The sequence below is a fragment of the Mobula hypostoma genome, chromosome 2, assembly GCF_963921235.1.
Source record: "Mobula hypostoma chromosome 2, sMobHyp1.1, whole genome shotgun sequence".
NCBI classification, from domain to species: Eukaryota; Metazoa; Chordata; class Chondrichthyes; order Myliobatiformes; family Myliobatidae; genus Mobula; species Mobula hypostoma.
The window spans coordinates 183,110,329-183,125,340 of record NC_086098.1 but is presented as its reverse complement, the minus strand read 5'-3'; the positions used below and the strand labels follow the sequence as shown (position 1 = coordinate 183,125,340).

Here is a 15,012-nt window from a genome sequence, read left to right as displayed (position 1 = left end):
ACAGTGAGATCAGCATCTATCTGCCATCTCTGATTAGCCTGAACTGATGAAGTCACTTCAGAAGGGAGTTAGATGTCACCAAGGTTGTCTGCGAATCCACAACATAACAGGCTAGAACAAGCAAGGATGGCTAACTTCCTGCCAGATCTTTTATTTTATTGATTTAGAGATACAGCATAGCAACAGGCTCTTCCGGCCCAACAAGCCTGTGCCTCCCGATTACACCCATGTGACTAATTAGCGTGATAACCTGTACGTCTTTGCAATAGGTGGGAGGAAGCTGGAGCACCCAGAGGAAACCTTTGTGGTCATGGGGGAAAGGCACAACTGGTTACAGACTGTGACGGGAATTGAACCCGGGCCTCCGGCACTGTTATAGTGTTACACTAGCAGTTATGCTATTGTACCGCCCATATCTGGCCTCTTGAGCGTGACTGATTTTCTTCGCTTCATCACGGGCAGCTGTGCCTGCAGGTGCATGAGTCCCAAGCTCAGAAATCCCTGTCTAAAATATGCCTTAATGTGAAGCCACATTTGTAATACTGATTTCCACTTTTGTCATCCAGCTGTAGGAAGGCTATCATTAAGCTGAAAAGAGTGCAGGCAACGTTTACAAAGATGTTAGCAGGACTCAAAGAGTTACAGAAAGCGGTTGTACAACACACAAAATGCTGGTGGAACTCAGCAGGACAGGCAGCATTTATGTAGGGAAGTTAGCAGTTGACGTCTCTACCCAAGACCCTTCATCCCTTCACAACTTTTGTCACCGTGCACAGGGATGGCATGGTAGTGCAACGCTTTATAGTATTAGTGACGTAGGTTCAATACCCACTTCTGCCTGTAAGGAGTTTGGATGTTCTCCCTGTGACCACATGGGTTTCCTCTGGGTGCTCTGGTCTCCGCCCACAATCCAAAACTGTACCCGGTAGGTGGGCTAATGGGTCATTATAAATTGTCCCATGATTAGGCTAGGATTAAACTGGGGGATTTCTAAGGAGCTGGAAGGGCATATTCTGCACTGCATCTTAATTAATAAATAAATCAATAAATAGATTTTGTGTGTGTTGCCCAAATTCCCAGCATCTGCAGTTTTGGTTGTGCCAGAGATTGAGCAAGTTGGGATTTTTTTAATGTTGGAGTGTAAGAGGATGAGGGTGATATTACAGAGGTGTATAAAGTCACATGGGGCATAGGTAAGGTCAGCAAGCACAGTCTTTTCCTCAGGGTTGGGGAATCAAGAACTGGTGGGCATAGGTTTGAGGTGAGTGGGAAGAGATTTAATAGGAACTTGATGTACAACTTCTGCACCCAGATGATGGTCCTGCATAAGGAAGGAGCCGCCAGAGCAAATGATTGAGGCAGATGGGTACGTGGACAGGAAAGGTTTAGAGCAGGATTTCTCAACCTGGGGTCCACGGACCCCTTGCTTAATCATAAGGGGGTAATGGTAATGTTAGGAAACACTGGTGTAACCCTCAGGCTCGGCCAGCACGCGTTCGTCTAGGGGAAGACGACTTCTGGCCCCGCCAAACTGAGAAATCTGGTTTGTGTGGATGCTGCGGGATGTGTTGCCCGGTTACAAATCCGCACCCCAAAATATCAGACGGTACACTGTATGCAATTAAATGATTGAAGCTTTATAAATCTTAATCTGAATAAAGGGTTAGTAAAGAAAATAAAAAGAAAAAGGGCCCATTTAAGGGAAAAACGTCAAAAATGCATGTTGGAGCTCACTGACACCATTCAGCAACCATCGACCTCCTCTGAGCATCGCCGGCTCTCGCTCCTCAGCCCACTCAGTCCGGTGGTCTTCCGCCTCTCTCCATTGCTCCCTGACAAAAGACTGCAGAAAACCCAGCTCCCAGACACACAAGAAAGAACAACATTTCTCCCATTGGATAGCCCCTGCATTCCAAAGTCCCGTTATCTCTAGTCATAACCCAAACAGTGCTGCTACTGAGAAACTATTACCTTAACAATGGAACATTACATAGAAGCCATTACATTAGCCTTAGCAGTGAAACCTTACAGTGTGTTACACTGGTTTAGGAGGATACAGGCCACATGTGCACAGATGGGGCCAGTTCAGATGGAAATCTTGGTTGGCATAGACCAGTTGGGCCAAAAGACCTGTTACTAGGCTGTATCCTTCTATAACAGGGTTCCCAACCTTTTTTTATGCCGTGGACCCCTACTGCTAACTGAGGGATGTATGGATCCCAGGTTGGGAACCTCTGATCTGTAACCTCAAGCTTTAAGCCACCTGTTGAGTGTATTCTACCTCCTTTTGTAACTCTGTCTCTTTATTTTTTCCTAATTATGCCTATGTAAACTGTCTTAAAGTTGCTTCCCTATGTCGTTGGCGTGCCAGTAGTGCAGAATGTCGTTGTTTTGTACTTTGGACAGGAAGAGACTCTGTATCCATTTCTGAAGCTTCCCACTGTGAGTGAGAGGTGGGATTTGTAATATTGTTCCCACCACTCCACCAGTTCAGGAAGTTACTTCCCCTCAACCATCAGGCTCTTGAATCAGGGAGATAACTTCACTCGACCTCACTCACCCCAATGCCAAAGTGATTCCACAACCAATGAACTCACTTTCAAGGTCTCTACAACTCAATTTCTCGATGTTTATGTTTTTTTTCTCTCTCTTTTTGTATCTGCATAGCTAGTTGTCTTTTGTGCATTGGTCATTTGTCTGACTTTGTTGTGTGTGGTTTTTCAGTGATTCTGTTGTGTGTTTCTTTGTATTTACTGTGAATGTTATGGGGTCGTATATGGTGACATATGTGTCATGGCTTGGCTTCACAAACGAAGATTTAGGAAGGGGGCTGCCCACGTCTGCTGCAAGCTTGCTGGTGGCTGACGAGGCCAATACGGGACGGGCAGTCCCGGCCACAGCAGCTGCAAGGGAAATTCTGTTCAATGGTCAGGGAGCATGGTCGTAGACGTGGGCGTGTCCTTCGGCCTGCGCAATGGTATTTTAGGTGGAGTGCAGTGTGCGCGGTACTGGCCCCACCCTTTACACCCGGGGTTCATCTGCCATAGCCTAGCAAGCTGGGACGGTGACAGCGAGGTCCTCGGGTCGTAGGATTTACGCCAGAGTGCCCTTCTCCTAGGTGAATGGCCTGACAAGGCTAACGGCCCTACCTGCCCCGGTTTGGATTCAGAGTTGTCCTTCTCTTAGGCTGGCTGCCAACCAAGGCTCACGAGCCCAGCCTACCCATCCAGTTATACCGCCGGACACTCGGTCGCGCCATGACGTAGCAAGCTCGGTGGAAACGGGGGAGGCACCGAGGAGAGGGTGTTGCTACGGACGCAGTAATGTAGGAGAGGCCATTTGCAGTGGCTCCTGTCTAGCAGGCCAGACAGTGACCACCTGGTAATCACTACACTGGGAAAGGTGAGGCGATGTACTGCGTGTACACTTTCCCTGGGTGAGTGGGATGTCAGACCCAGACCTCACCCGCCCCCCTGACATATATGTACGTTGATAATAAATTTACTTTGATTTTGACTTGACTTATCAACCCCACACTTTAGACATAAAGCCCCAGGCCAAGAGTGGAGCTTGCCATTTCTGCCTGAGGTTTGGGGTAAAGCCAAAAGTACATGATTTGCAACCATCTTGACTTTGTTACATTGAAAGGACCATAAGTATTAAATGAGTTTTTATCCTTTATAGCCATTTGAGTCAATCAAATTAACAGCAGAGATTTAAAACAAAACGTCAGTTGTGAAATTCCATTGGTGATACTCGAGGAATGCATTTCATGTGTGTGAAACTGTTCTTTCACAGAATAATAAGCTGGCTTCACACCACTTCTGAATCAACACAGTAAACGTAAAGATCGTGCGGCCTTTCCGTCTCTTAGATTGCCTGTCTAGAATCACAGCATGGTGCAGTACAGTGAAGGAAGAGGGCATTCAGCCCATTGTACCTGTGCCAACCTTTTGGAACATGTATTCAATTAGTACAATTTATCTTGTTCCTTTCAATACTTCCTCTGAAAGCACTGAGCAAAGTTCCCTTTTGAAAGTCTCTAATGCTCTCACCACCCATTCAGGCAGTGAATTGTAGACTTTCTCCCCCAGATCGTAAACACAAGAAAGTCTGCAGATGCTGGAAATCCAAAGCAACACACACAAAATGCTGGAAGAGCTCATCCACAGAAATGAGTGAACAGTCGACATTATGGGCTGAGATCCTCCTTCAAGACTGAGAAAGAAGGGGGAAGGTGCTGGAAGAAAAAAGGTGGGGAGCGGGAAAGGAGGACTAGCTGGAAGGTGAGAGGTGAAGCCAGGTGGGTGGGAAAGGTAAAGGGCTGGAGAAGAAGGAATCTGAAAGGAGAGGAGAGTGGACCCATAAGAGAAAGGAGAGGAGGGGTCCCGGGGGAAGTGATAGGAGAAGAGATAAGAGTGGGGAAGAGAAGAAGAGGGGACCAGGTTTTTTTTTACCAGAAGGAGAAATCAATATTCATGCCCTCAGGTTGGAGCCTAGCCAGATGGAATAGAAGGTGATTCTTCTTCACCCTTGGCATAAGAGGAAGCCACGTACTGACATGTCGGAGCAGGAACAGGCTTGGCTTTAATTTCCAGCTCTTGATTGCTGCCCCCTCCAATTAAAACCAGTGACCTTCTACTCCATGCAAGGGGCCGTACCCTACGTTGACTGATTTTAGTGGTATTGGAACCAGAACTCATTCATGGTTGGTTTTCATAGTGTGAGTGTGGGAGATTGTGGATTATGGTTCTGCGTTTGATCTGAAGCTTAATGCTTGAATTTTTCTCCCGAGATCGGGAGGGGTGTCTGAAATAACAGAACTCTGAGATAGAACATGGGACAGTGACAGCAGTGAGATTGATTTGTTCACTGTGTCCTGGGACGGTTGTCATATTCATCCACCATAACTTTTGATAGGAAGTTCATGAAGGTCCTGGAGAGGTTTGAATCCTGTATGTGTGGTACCAAGATGTATCTCATTATCTTTGGATTTCTCTTTCTTTTCCTCTCTTTAGAGAAATTTATACAAGAATGAGATCTGGAACGGTTATGCCACTCAGGCCAGGTCACTCTCCCTGTCCCTCGTGGTTTTATAAACTAGCCTCGCTGTGGAGCTCCTCCCCAGCCTTCCTATAACACAGTTAGATCTTCTTTATTAAACTTTAAATGAATCATTTTCTGAAAGAACTACGATGACTTGTTCTTGGTTTTTATAGAGAAGATAAGCGTTTGCTGAAGGGTTTTCTGTGGTCAGCTAAATAAACCAATGACCAAAAGGGGAGCTGATTGGGAAGGTTTTGGGTATATTAATTAAATTTCCCTTCAGTCCTCAATTCTGTTGTAAGTGTTGCGTTATGAGTGGTATTTCCTTTTGTATGGAACTGTTTGAAAGGGTGCCGGCAAGTCACATATTGGATAATAACTGTTTTATTGACCTGCAAGTGCTGTTTAATTACATTTATCTCAACACAGGAGGCTGATCCAATGAGTTAATACCGGCCCTCGGAGCAATCCCATCGCTAGCCCTTGGCCCTCGGAGCAATCCCATCGCTAGCCCTTGGCCCTCGGAGCAATCCCGTCACCAGCCCTCAGAGCAATCCCATCGCCGGTGCGCGGAACAATCCCGTCGCCGGCCCTCAGAACAATCCCATCGCCAGCCCTCGGAGTAATTCTGTCACCAGCCCTCAGAGCAATCCCATCGCCGGCGCACGGAACAATCCCATCACTGGCCCTCGGCCCTCGGAACAATCCCATCACCGGCCCTCGGAGCAGTCCCGTCGCCGGCCCTCGGAGCAGTCCCGTCAATCCCATTCCTCCACTTGTTTCCCTCTAACCTGCGTCTCTCATATGCCCACCCTGACCCTTGTGTACCACCCAACTGCACCAGGAATCCTTTACCTAGCCAGTTAATCTAACCTTGAGCACGTGTTTGTGATGTAGAAGGAAATCAGTTCACAAGGGAAATGTGCAAACTCGACACCGGCAACACCAAAGGTCGTGACTGAGCCCAGGGCACTGGCATTTGGCGCGAGTTACTCCATAGGAGCTTCCAGATATTATCCAGTTTGCACTTCAGGCTGCTCCTGAACCTTTCCTAGTCAGAAGATGTTGAGACCCATTGAAGCCATTTATTTCCTGGGTAAAGTGAGCAAACCAAGAACAGAAGAGACATGACAGCTTAGTGGTTAGCACAATGCTTTATGGTACAGGCGACCTAGGGTCAATTCCTGCTGCTGACTGTAAGGAGTTTTTGTCTTCTCTCCGACACCGCGTGAGTTTCCTCCGGGTGCTCCAGTTTCTTCCCACAGTCCAAAAATGTGCCACTGGTCATTGTAAATTGTCCTGTGGTTAGGCTAGGATTAAATCAGGGGATTGCTGTGTTGTGTGGTTCAAAGGGGCAGAAGGGCCTATTCTGTGCTGTATCTCAATAAAGTAAAATAAAATAAAATAAATAACAGATTAGGGTAAAGCTCAATACCTTAAACCCTTGGGATTTAGATAGAGCCAGGCCAGTAGATTTTCAGAATTACTGGATCAAAGGTTCATTTTATTGTCAAAGTATGCAGGTACAATACAACTCTGATATTCATCATCTTCAGATAGTCATGAAATACAGAAAAACTGAGAGTATTGTTGACAGAAAAATACATCAATATTCACCCCGCCGCACAGGAAAATAGAAGCAAACCTCACAAACCCCAACCCCCACCCCCATCCTGCACAAAAACTAAGAGATCGCCCACCCAGAAAACGTCAGCTAGAACATCAAAAACTCCAACCCCCCGACCCTCTCCCTCACAAAAAAACCCAGCAATGATAGCATCAAACCCCCAAACCCCTCTATCACACACAGAAACTAACAGATCACCCACCTAGAAAACGTCAGCTAGAATATCAAAAATTCCAAACCCCCAACCCCCTCCGTTGCAAAAAAAACCCAGCAACGATAGCATCAAACCCCCAAACCCCTCTATCACACACAGAAACTAACAGATCACCCACACAGAGAAAAACATAAGACCCCCAAATCCCCAACCCCCCTCTCACACAAAACCTAACATGTCGCCCACCCACCAATTTTACAAGAACAAAAACTTAGAAAATTGATTAAGACCAATTTAAGTGGCAGTCCAATAATCGCATAAATCTCCGAATTTCAAAAACATCCTCCCTTCAGCGTCAAGGAGAGCATCTGCAGGGAGAGTCCTTCCATGAAGATCAACCACCATGACGGGTCCAAATGGCACTGACCGATGTTGTTTTGTATTGGTGCCCAAGTTAAACCTCGCATGCTGCACTCCTAGTTTGCATTCTGGGCTAATGAGTGAGCCAGATGACAGATCATCAGGATTACCAAACAATAGCTGTTTTAATTTTGGAATGCAGCAGAGTTACAGGCCCTTCCGTTCCAACGAGCCCACACTGTCCAGTGACACCCACGTGACCTATTAACCTGCTAGCCCGTACGCCGTTGGAATGTGGAAGGAAACCCGAGCACCCGGAGGAAACCCATGCGGTCATGGGGATAATGTACAAATTCCTTCATGATGGCAGCGGTTGCCGGATGTCCAAATTCCACTGAACAATTCTGGGAAATCCTGAACTAAGTGATATTTTGATATCAGTAGTAGTTGCACAGTCTCTGAAGGCATCGGAAATTTCGATATACCACATTATAACTCTGTATCAAGCTTTTCAGTATTTATTTGATGATTCAGCCTCTCTGGAGCATAACATCTGTGCAGGAGGCTGGGAGAAAGTGTGTCATCTTGCTGGCTGTGTGCGCGGATTTGTACAGTGTTCAATCTATATAAGGTCAGTAATAGGTAGAGTGGAGATTCTATCTCCTGTACAGATATTTTGGCTGAAGGTATGTATAGACTGCCTGCCTACCTGTAAAAGTAACCAAGCACATTATAAAACTAATCAATTAATTGTCGTTCGCCTTTTAATCACAGTTTCCTGTTCTGCTTCAAGTCCTGCTGTTCTGTGCCAGGAATTCAATACAAAGGATGGTTTTAAAAAACCATTGTGTTTTTTTTACTCTGTCATTGTCCTTTCCAGGAATGAAGGGTGTATTTTGGGCCATTTCCATACGCTAAAAGTTGGTTTGTTCCCAGAAAATAAAATAAATCTTTCCTCCAGTGGAGTTTCAGTGTGTGGCATTAACGTCCACTCAGACATGCCCTCTGCCAAGAAGTTAACTTGTGAGAAAGGATTTTTATAATCAAATCACAAAAAAAATTGGTGCAGAATTGACAATTTACATGGTCCAATGTTACAACTGTGATAAACCACACCAAATTATGTAAAGTTCCACATTCTAATTCAGGAATAGGGCACCAAAAACTGGAGGGCATGTGGGTTTAAGGTGAGGGGGAAACGACATGAGGGGTAACTACTTTATGCAGAAGGTGGTGTATATAAGGGTTTCAGAGGTTACGTGAAGAAGGCAGGAGAACGGGGTTGAAAGGGAAAATAATCAAATAGCAGTGCAGGCTCTAAGGGTGAATTCTGCTACTAGGCCTTGTGGCCTTGCTGAAGGGGCTGCCAGAGAAGGTAATTGAAGTAGGTACAATAAGGCACCTACAAGATATTTGGTTAACTACATGGAAAGGGAAGGTTCAGAGGGATATGGACCAAATAGGACTAGCTTAGGTTGGCATCTGGGTCAGCGTGGATGAGTTGGGCTGAATGGCCTGTTTCTGTGCTATATTGCTGAGTCTTTTTCATTTGTGTGTGGGGAGAAAAAAACCCAATGAGAAGTGTAGCAATGCACATCAAAGTATTGTGAGGGGACGTTCTGCCAACTTGCAGATGCACAGTCGGGCAGTTCGAACGTGTTGACAGAAGTGAGGCTTTCAGACTACGTTACTCTGTGACCCGTCAATGGAACCTCACTGAGCAAGGATTTGAAACGCATGTGCGATGCGCCGTTTTGGCAGTCTTTTCCTCTTGCGGATACGTGCCCTCATCTTGTGGCCGTGCTGATGTGGGTAGTTTTGAACACTGAGCTGTGTGTTTCGGCCGTTGGAGATGAATGCTCGGATTGTTAGAGGCTGACTACTTCACAGTTTGCAGTGAATTTGTTTTCTGTTCAAGATGTGAGGCATTCAAATCGCTTTACTACAGTAACTAAGAATTCCGTTGCTTACTTTGCTAATGCAGAGGTGCTCTATTATGAGTTACAATTCCTTTTGTCAGTAATGAATAGGAGTTTGTCGCCACTTGTGGATGCTGGAGTGTAATTCGTTTTGAATTTAAATTCATTGTGAAACGATGGTGTGGTTGTTATGCCTTTTGTGACTGTAATCTTTGATTGTAGTCCTTTGTGTGCATAGCCTCGGTGCGAGAGACCAGACTGCACTTCAAGGAAACAAACTGGAGGTTAACCACCCATTGTGTATTTCCCTTTGAAAACAGCCAGTCTCTAAATAGGCAGTAAATCTTCTGAAGGGTCTGCTTTAGAAATGGCAGGTGTTGGGTTTAGCAGTCACTGAACCCCTTGCTGCGTTTGTTGAGATATGAAAAACCTACAAGCTTGGGTCAAATACTCCAAACCACACAACGGTTTGGACTTTGTGGTCACCAGGGAAGACCAGTGGGGCTGCTTGATATGTTTACTGCCACCTATGTGTTGGTTAAAACTTAGATATCAGTTTGGTTTCCAGAGCTGGTTTCCTGTACTGTGCGACCTTCAAGGGGTCTGTGGGATATGTGGGCAGCACAAGTGTGGAAGTAGCCAATCAGATACTCACTGAGACATGGAATTTAAACCAAAATGTACAAATTGGACTATTTAATTATGTTTGGATAATGATAGAATAATGGGATTGGGAGATAATGGGAGAGCTTTAATTCTCTCAAGACCTTTAACAATGAATTTGAATCAGATTCAGGATTAATATCATCGACATATCAAATGAAATTTGTTTTTGTGGCAGCAATATAATGCAATGCCAAATAAAAACTGAATTACAGTAAGTGTGTGTAAATAGTGAGGTAGTGATCGTGGGTTCAATGTCCATTCGGTAATTGGATGGCAGAGGGGAAGAAGCTGTTTCTGAATCATTGAGTGTGTGCCTTCAGGCTCCTGTACCTCCTTCCTGAAGGTAGCAAAAAGAAGAGGGCATGTCCTGGATGGTGGAGCTCTTTAATGACAGATGCCATCATTAAAATAAAAATCAATGTTAAACGTTGTTAAGCAGAATTTACAATCTGAAGGTTAGATTTTCTTTCCACTGAATGTTTACTGCTGTGTTTAGTGACTAAGTAGAGACAGCTTTAGCAACTTCCTTGAGGGAGAGCCTACTGGTTATATATTTTATCAGACAGGATCCTCAGGATTTCCTTAATAAAGTGTGCTCCCGCAGTCATCAGAATTTACTTTCTGTTGCACTCTATAGAAATGATTGATGATCTTGGCCACACGCTGTTTCTCCAACAAAATCCAGGTCATTAAAACAACAGGAACTGGCTCAGCTTTTTTTTCCTGGTTCCCTGGCATTAAATTTAGGTACAGCCAATACTTAGCTACGTGCAGCAATCTCGGTGTGATTCCCGCCACTGTCTGTAAGGAGTTTATGTTCTCCCCGTGACCACGTGGGTTTCCTCCGGATGCCCTGGTTTCCTCACCATTGAGTGAGTAGGTTAATTGGTTGTTTAGGTGGCGTGGGCGCAGTGGGTTGGAAGAATTTAAAAATTTAAACAAAGGCTTGTGATTACACAATGGCGAAGGTCGTCCCTAAGTGCTAAGTTCCATATTTGAAATGGAGCTTCCATTGTAATGTGAGCAGATCAGCAGCCATTTTGCACACAGCAAGCTCTTATGGTGGTGGTACTGCTAATCACCACATCTACAGGAGAAATGGGGGAGAGACAGTATGTCTCTCTTGTTTTCATTCCATTATAAGACCAGAGCCCTGTAAATAGGTATACTGTGGTGCTCGAAAGTTTGGGAACCCTGTAGAATTTTCTCTATTTCTGCATAAATATGATCTAAAATGTGATTAGATCTACACATAAGACCTAAAACTATATAGAACCCAATTAAATAAATAACACAAAAAATTATACTTTTTCATTTATTTATTGAGAAAAATGACCCAATATTACATGTATTTGTTGGAAAAAGTCTGTGAACCTCTGCGGTGATGCCTTCTACAAAAGCTATTTGGAATCGGGTGTTCCAGTCAATGAGATCAGAATGGAGGAGTGGGTTGTAGAGGTGCCTTGCCCTATAAAAAAGACATACAAAGTCAGGTTACTGACAGAGCTTGCTCTTTTCAAGAAAGATCTGTTTCTGTGCACCATGCCTTGATCAAGACAACTTTCAGAGGACCTTAGAAGAAGAATTGTAGAAATGCATCCTGGATAAGTCTACAAAAGCATTTCTAAAGATCTGAGTGTTCATTGGTCCACAGTAAGAGAAATTGTTCACAAATGGAGCAAAATACTATTGCTACTCTCCCTAGGAGTGGGTATCCTCAAGGATCGCTCTAAGAGCATGACATGCGATGCTGAAGGAGGCTAAAAAGAATACAAGGGTAACAGCAGAAGACGTGCAGAAATCTCTAGAATCTCTGTTCATATGTCTACTATTTAAAAAAAGTACTGAACAAGAATGATGTTCGAGGAAGGACACGACAGAGGAAATCACTGCTCTCCAAGTAAAGCATTGCTGCATGGCTCAAGTTTGCAAAAGAACACCAGGATGTTCTACACCACTTCTGGGACAATGTTCTGTGGACAGATGAGACTAAAGATTAACTTGTTGGCAGAAATATATAGCACTATGTTGGGAGGTGAAACACTTTGGTTTCCTTGGCAGTGTACATCTAGGGAAGACAATCTCCGGCCCAGTCGAACGTGTGAGATTGAGGCGTGAGCCCTCTTTCCAAACCCCCTGTTTGTGTGGATGCTGTGTAATTCGCCACCCTGTTACAAATTAATGCCACAAAATGACAGACAGTGCACTGCATACAATGTAAGGAATTATATTCATGAATCTTAAGGGGTTGGTAAAGAATTAGTAAAAAGAAAAGGGCCCATTCTAATTAAACAGTCAAATGTGCACAAGTTGGAGCTCACCTTGAACGTCTCTGTCAGTCACGCACTGGGCCCTCGGTCAACGTGAAAGCACACACCACCTTCAAGTGTCACTTGCAATCCATCTCGAACAAACTGGTCTCCCACTGGACTGTATGCTACAACCAGTTCTCCCCAGCATCTTCACCCTTCATCTCCTCTCGAACAAAAGCCCTAAGCCCAATCTTATTGTCCCTCACCAAGAAAAACTTCCCGCTAATTGGATGGCACACATTCCACATCATCCCTTATCTTCATCATTAACCCAAACAGGCAGAAAGCAGAACAAACAGCTCTTACAGAGCTGCTAAATGAAATACCTACAGCATAACAGTAAAGATGTGACCCAGGGCACTATAGAGGGAAAATGCTACAGTACACCAACACCAAAACCTTTTCCCAGCTGTGAAGTGTGGTGGAAGGAGCATCAGGGTTTGGGGCTGCTTTGCTGCCTTGGAGTCTGGACAGCTTTCAAAGGTCGAGAGAACAACAAATTTAAAATTCTATCAAGACATATTACAGGAGAACATCAGGGTAGCAGTCCGTCACCTGAAGCTCAATAGAAGTTGGGTAATGCAACAAGATAATGATCAGAAAGACGAGTAAATCAACAACAGTATGGTTTAAAAAGAAGAAAATTCATGTTTTGGAATGGCCGAGTCAAAGTCCTGACCTTGATCCTATAGAAATGTTGTGGAAGGACCTGAAGCAAGCAGCTCATTCAAGGAAGCCCCCAGCATCCCAGAGTTGAAGAGGTTTTGTAAGGAGGAATGGCCTAAAGTTCTTCAAAGCCGATGTGCAGGACTGGCCAACAGTTAACTGGCAAAGTTATTGCTGTACAAAAGGATCACCACCAGTTACTGAAAGCAAAGGTTCACATATGTTTTCCAACAAATTCATATAATATTAGATCATTTTTCTCAATACATAAATGAACAAATATGATGTTTTTTGTGTTATTTATTTAATTGAGTTCTCTATCTAGTTTCAGGGCTTGCATGAAGACCTGATCACATTTTAGGTCATATTTATGCAGTAATAGAGAAAATTGTACAGTGTTCACTATTTTTCTAGCACCACTGTAATGGATAGATACTTGATCCCAAAGGAAATTACAGTGTCACAGTAGCATTAAGAGTGCACCAATATACAAATATTAAACAAGAAGTAAGAAAGAATGAAGAAGAAGTTACCTCAATCAAATGGTCTTAACAGGAGGGTGTCATTACTTCCCTGGCTTTAGGTTGACTCATTATAGAGTCTAATGGCCAAGGGTAAGAATGACCTCACATGGCAATCTTTGGAGCAGCACAGTTGCCTTAGTCTATTACTAAAAGTGCTCCTCTGTTCAGCCAAGGTGGCATGCAGAGGGTGAGAAACATTGTCTAGAATTGCCAGGATTTTTTGTAGGGTCCTTTGTTCTACCACAGCCTCCAGTATGTCCAGTTTGACTCCTCTAACAGAGCCAGCCTTTCTAATCAGTTTATTGAGCCTGCTGGCATCACCTGTGTTGATGCCATTGCCCTAGCACACCACTGCATAGAAGATTGTACTGGTAACAGCAGACTGCTAGAACATGTGAAGGAGAGGCTTGTATACTTCCAAGGACCTCAGTCTCCTCAGGAAGTAGAGATGACTCTGGCCCTTGTACATAGCCTCTGTGTTGGTGCTCCACTCGTCTGTCATCCAGCCACACCCCAGGTACTTACAGGTCCTCACCACATCCTCGTCCTCACCCTCAATAGTAAGAGGGAGCAGTGCAGGCTTGGTCTTTCTAAAGTCCATCACCATTTCCTTTGTTGAGTCCTCCACCAGGTATGGACAATAAAAAAAATTCTGATCAAATCTTTGAAGATTCCTGTTTATTAGCGGAGTTACGCTCATGTTCTTCAATGAACTGGTACTGTACCTTGAAGCTTGCTTGGAGTGCTTCTGGGAGTTTGTTTTATTTGTTTAGAGATAGCAACATGATAACAGGCCAATCCTGCCCAGTGAACTGCATCACTCAATAACACCCATGATATGAATTAATGTACTGATCTGTACATGTTTGGAATGTGAGAGGAAACCCACCCGGTCCCGTGGAGAACGTACAAACTCCTTACAGGCAAGAGCAGGAATTGATCCCAGGTCGCTGCCATTGTAATAGTGTTACCTAAGCTCCGTGCTACCGTGCTGGCCCAACTTGAGTTGGGTTGGTTTGTCAGGGGCTGAGGCTGCCTTTGCAGCAGAAGCATCCCAGAGTCATAGAGAGCTACAGTGCAGAAACAGGCCCTTTAGTCCATCTAGTCTGTGTCAAACCATTCTCTTAGTCCCATCAATTTGCACCTGGCAGCCCTTCATAGCCCCTCATCCATGTACCTATTATCTTAAGTGTCGAAATAGAACTCTCGTTGGAAGCTCATTCTACACTCGCACCACCCTCTGAGTGAAGACATATCCTCCCTCATGTTCCCTTTAAATATTTCACCATTCACCCTTAACCTGTGACCTTCAGTTCTAAAAGAGGTGTGAGGATATGGGCTTGCTGTTCATTCTCTGTGCATCTGGACCAAAGGTGCAGTAAATCACCATGGAAACTAGTGCAGATGAGTCAAAGTTATTAAAAGAAAATTTAAAGTTTTTAAAAAAGCTGCTGAACTAAGTTAAATTCATTATAAAGATGGCGCCAGTGAACAACATAACCAACGGCGTCATCCTGCGGGCAGTTTATGTAACTATTTCTTTTACTACTTCTTCCAAATGTGATTCTACTACTAATCTGTGTGTAATTGGAACCTGTGATTTACATTTTGATGGTGTGTTTTTCGGCTAACTGAGTGATCTGGTGCTTTGCTGTCTCCGAGGGGGTTCGGCAAGGTTTGGAGCGGAGTGTGTGGCCTGGAAGCCTGCAAGCCCATGATTAACCTCATTGCTTCTCTC

General features: G+C 44.4%; 1 protein-coding gene across 1 annotated transcript in view; it reads left to right on the top strand.

Moving 5' to 3' along the window:
- The window catches only part of lama5 (laminin, alpha 5), a 377,869-nt gene that overhangs the window by 79,872 nt on the left and 282,985 nt on the right, over positions 1-15,012 (top strand). The window lies entirely within an intron of this gene.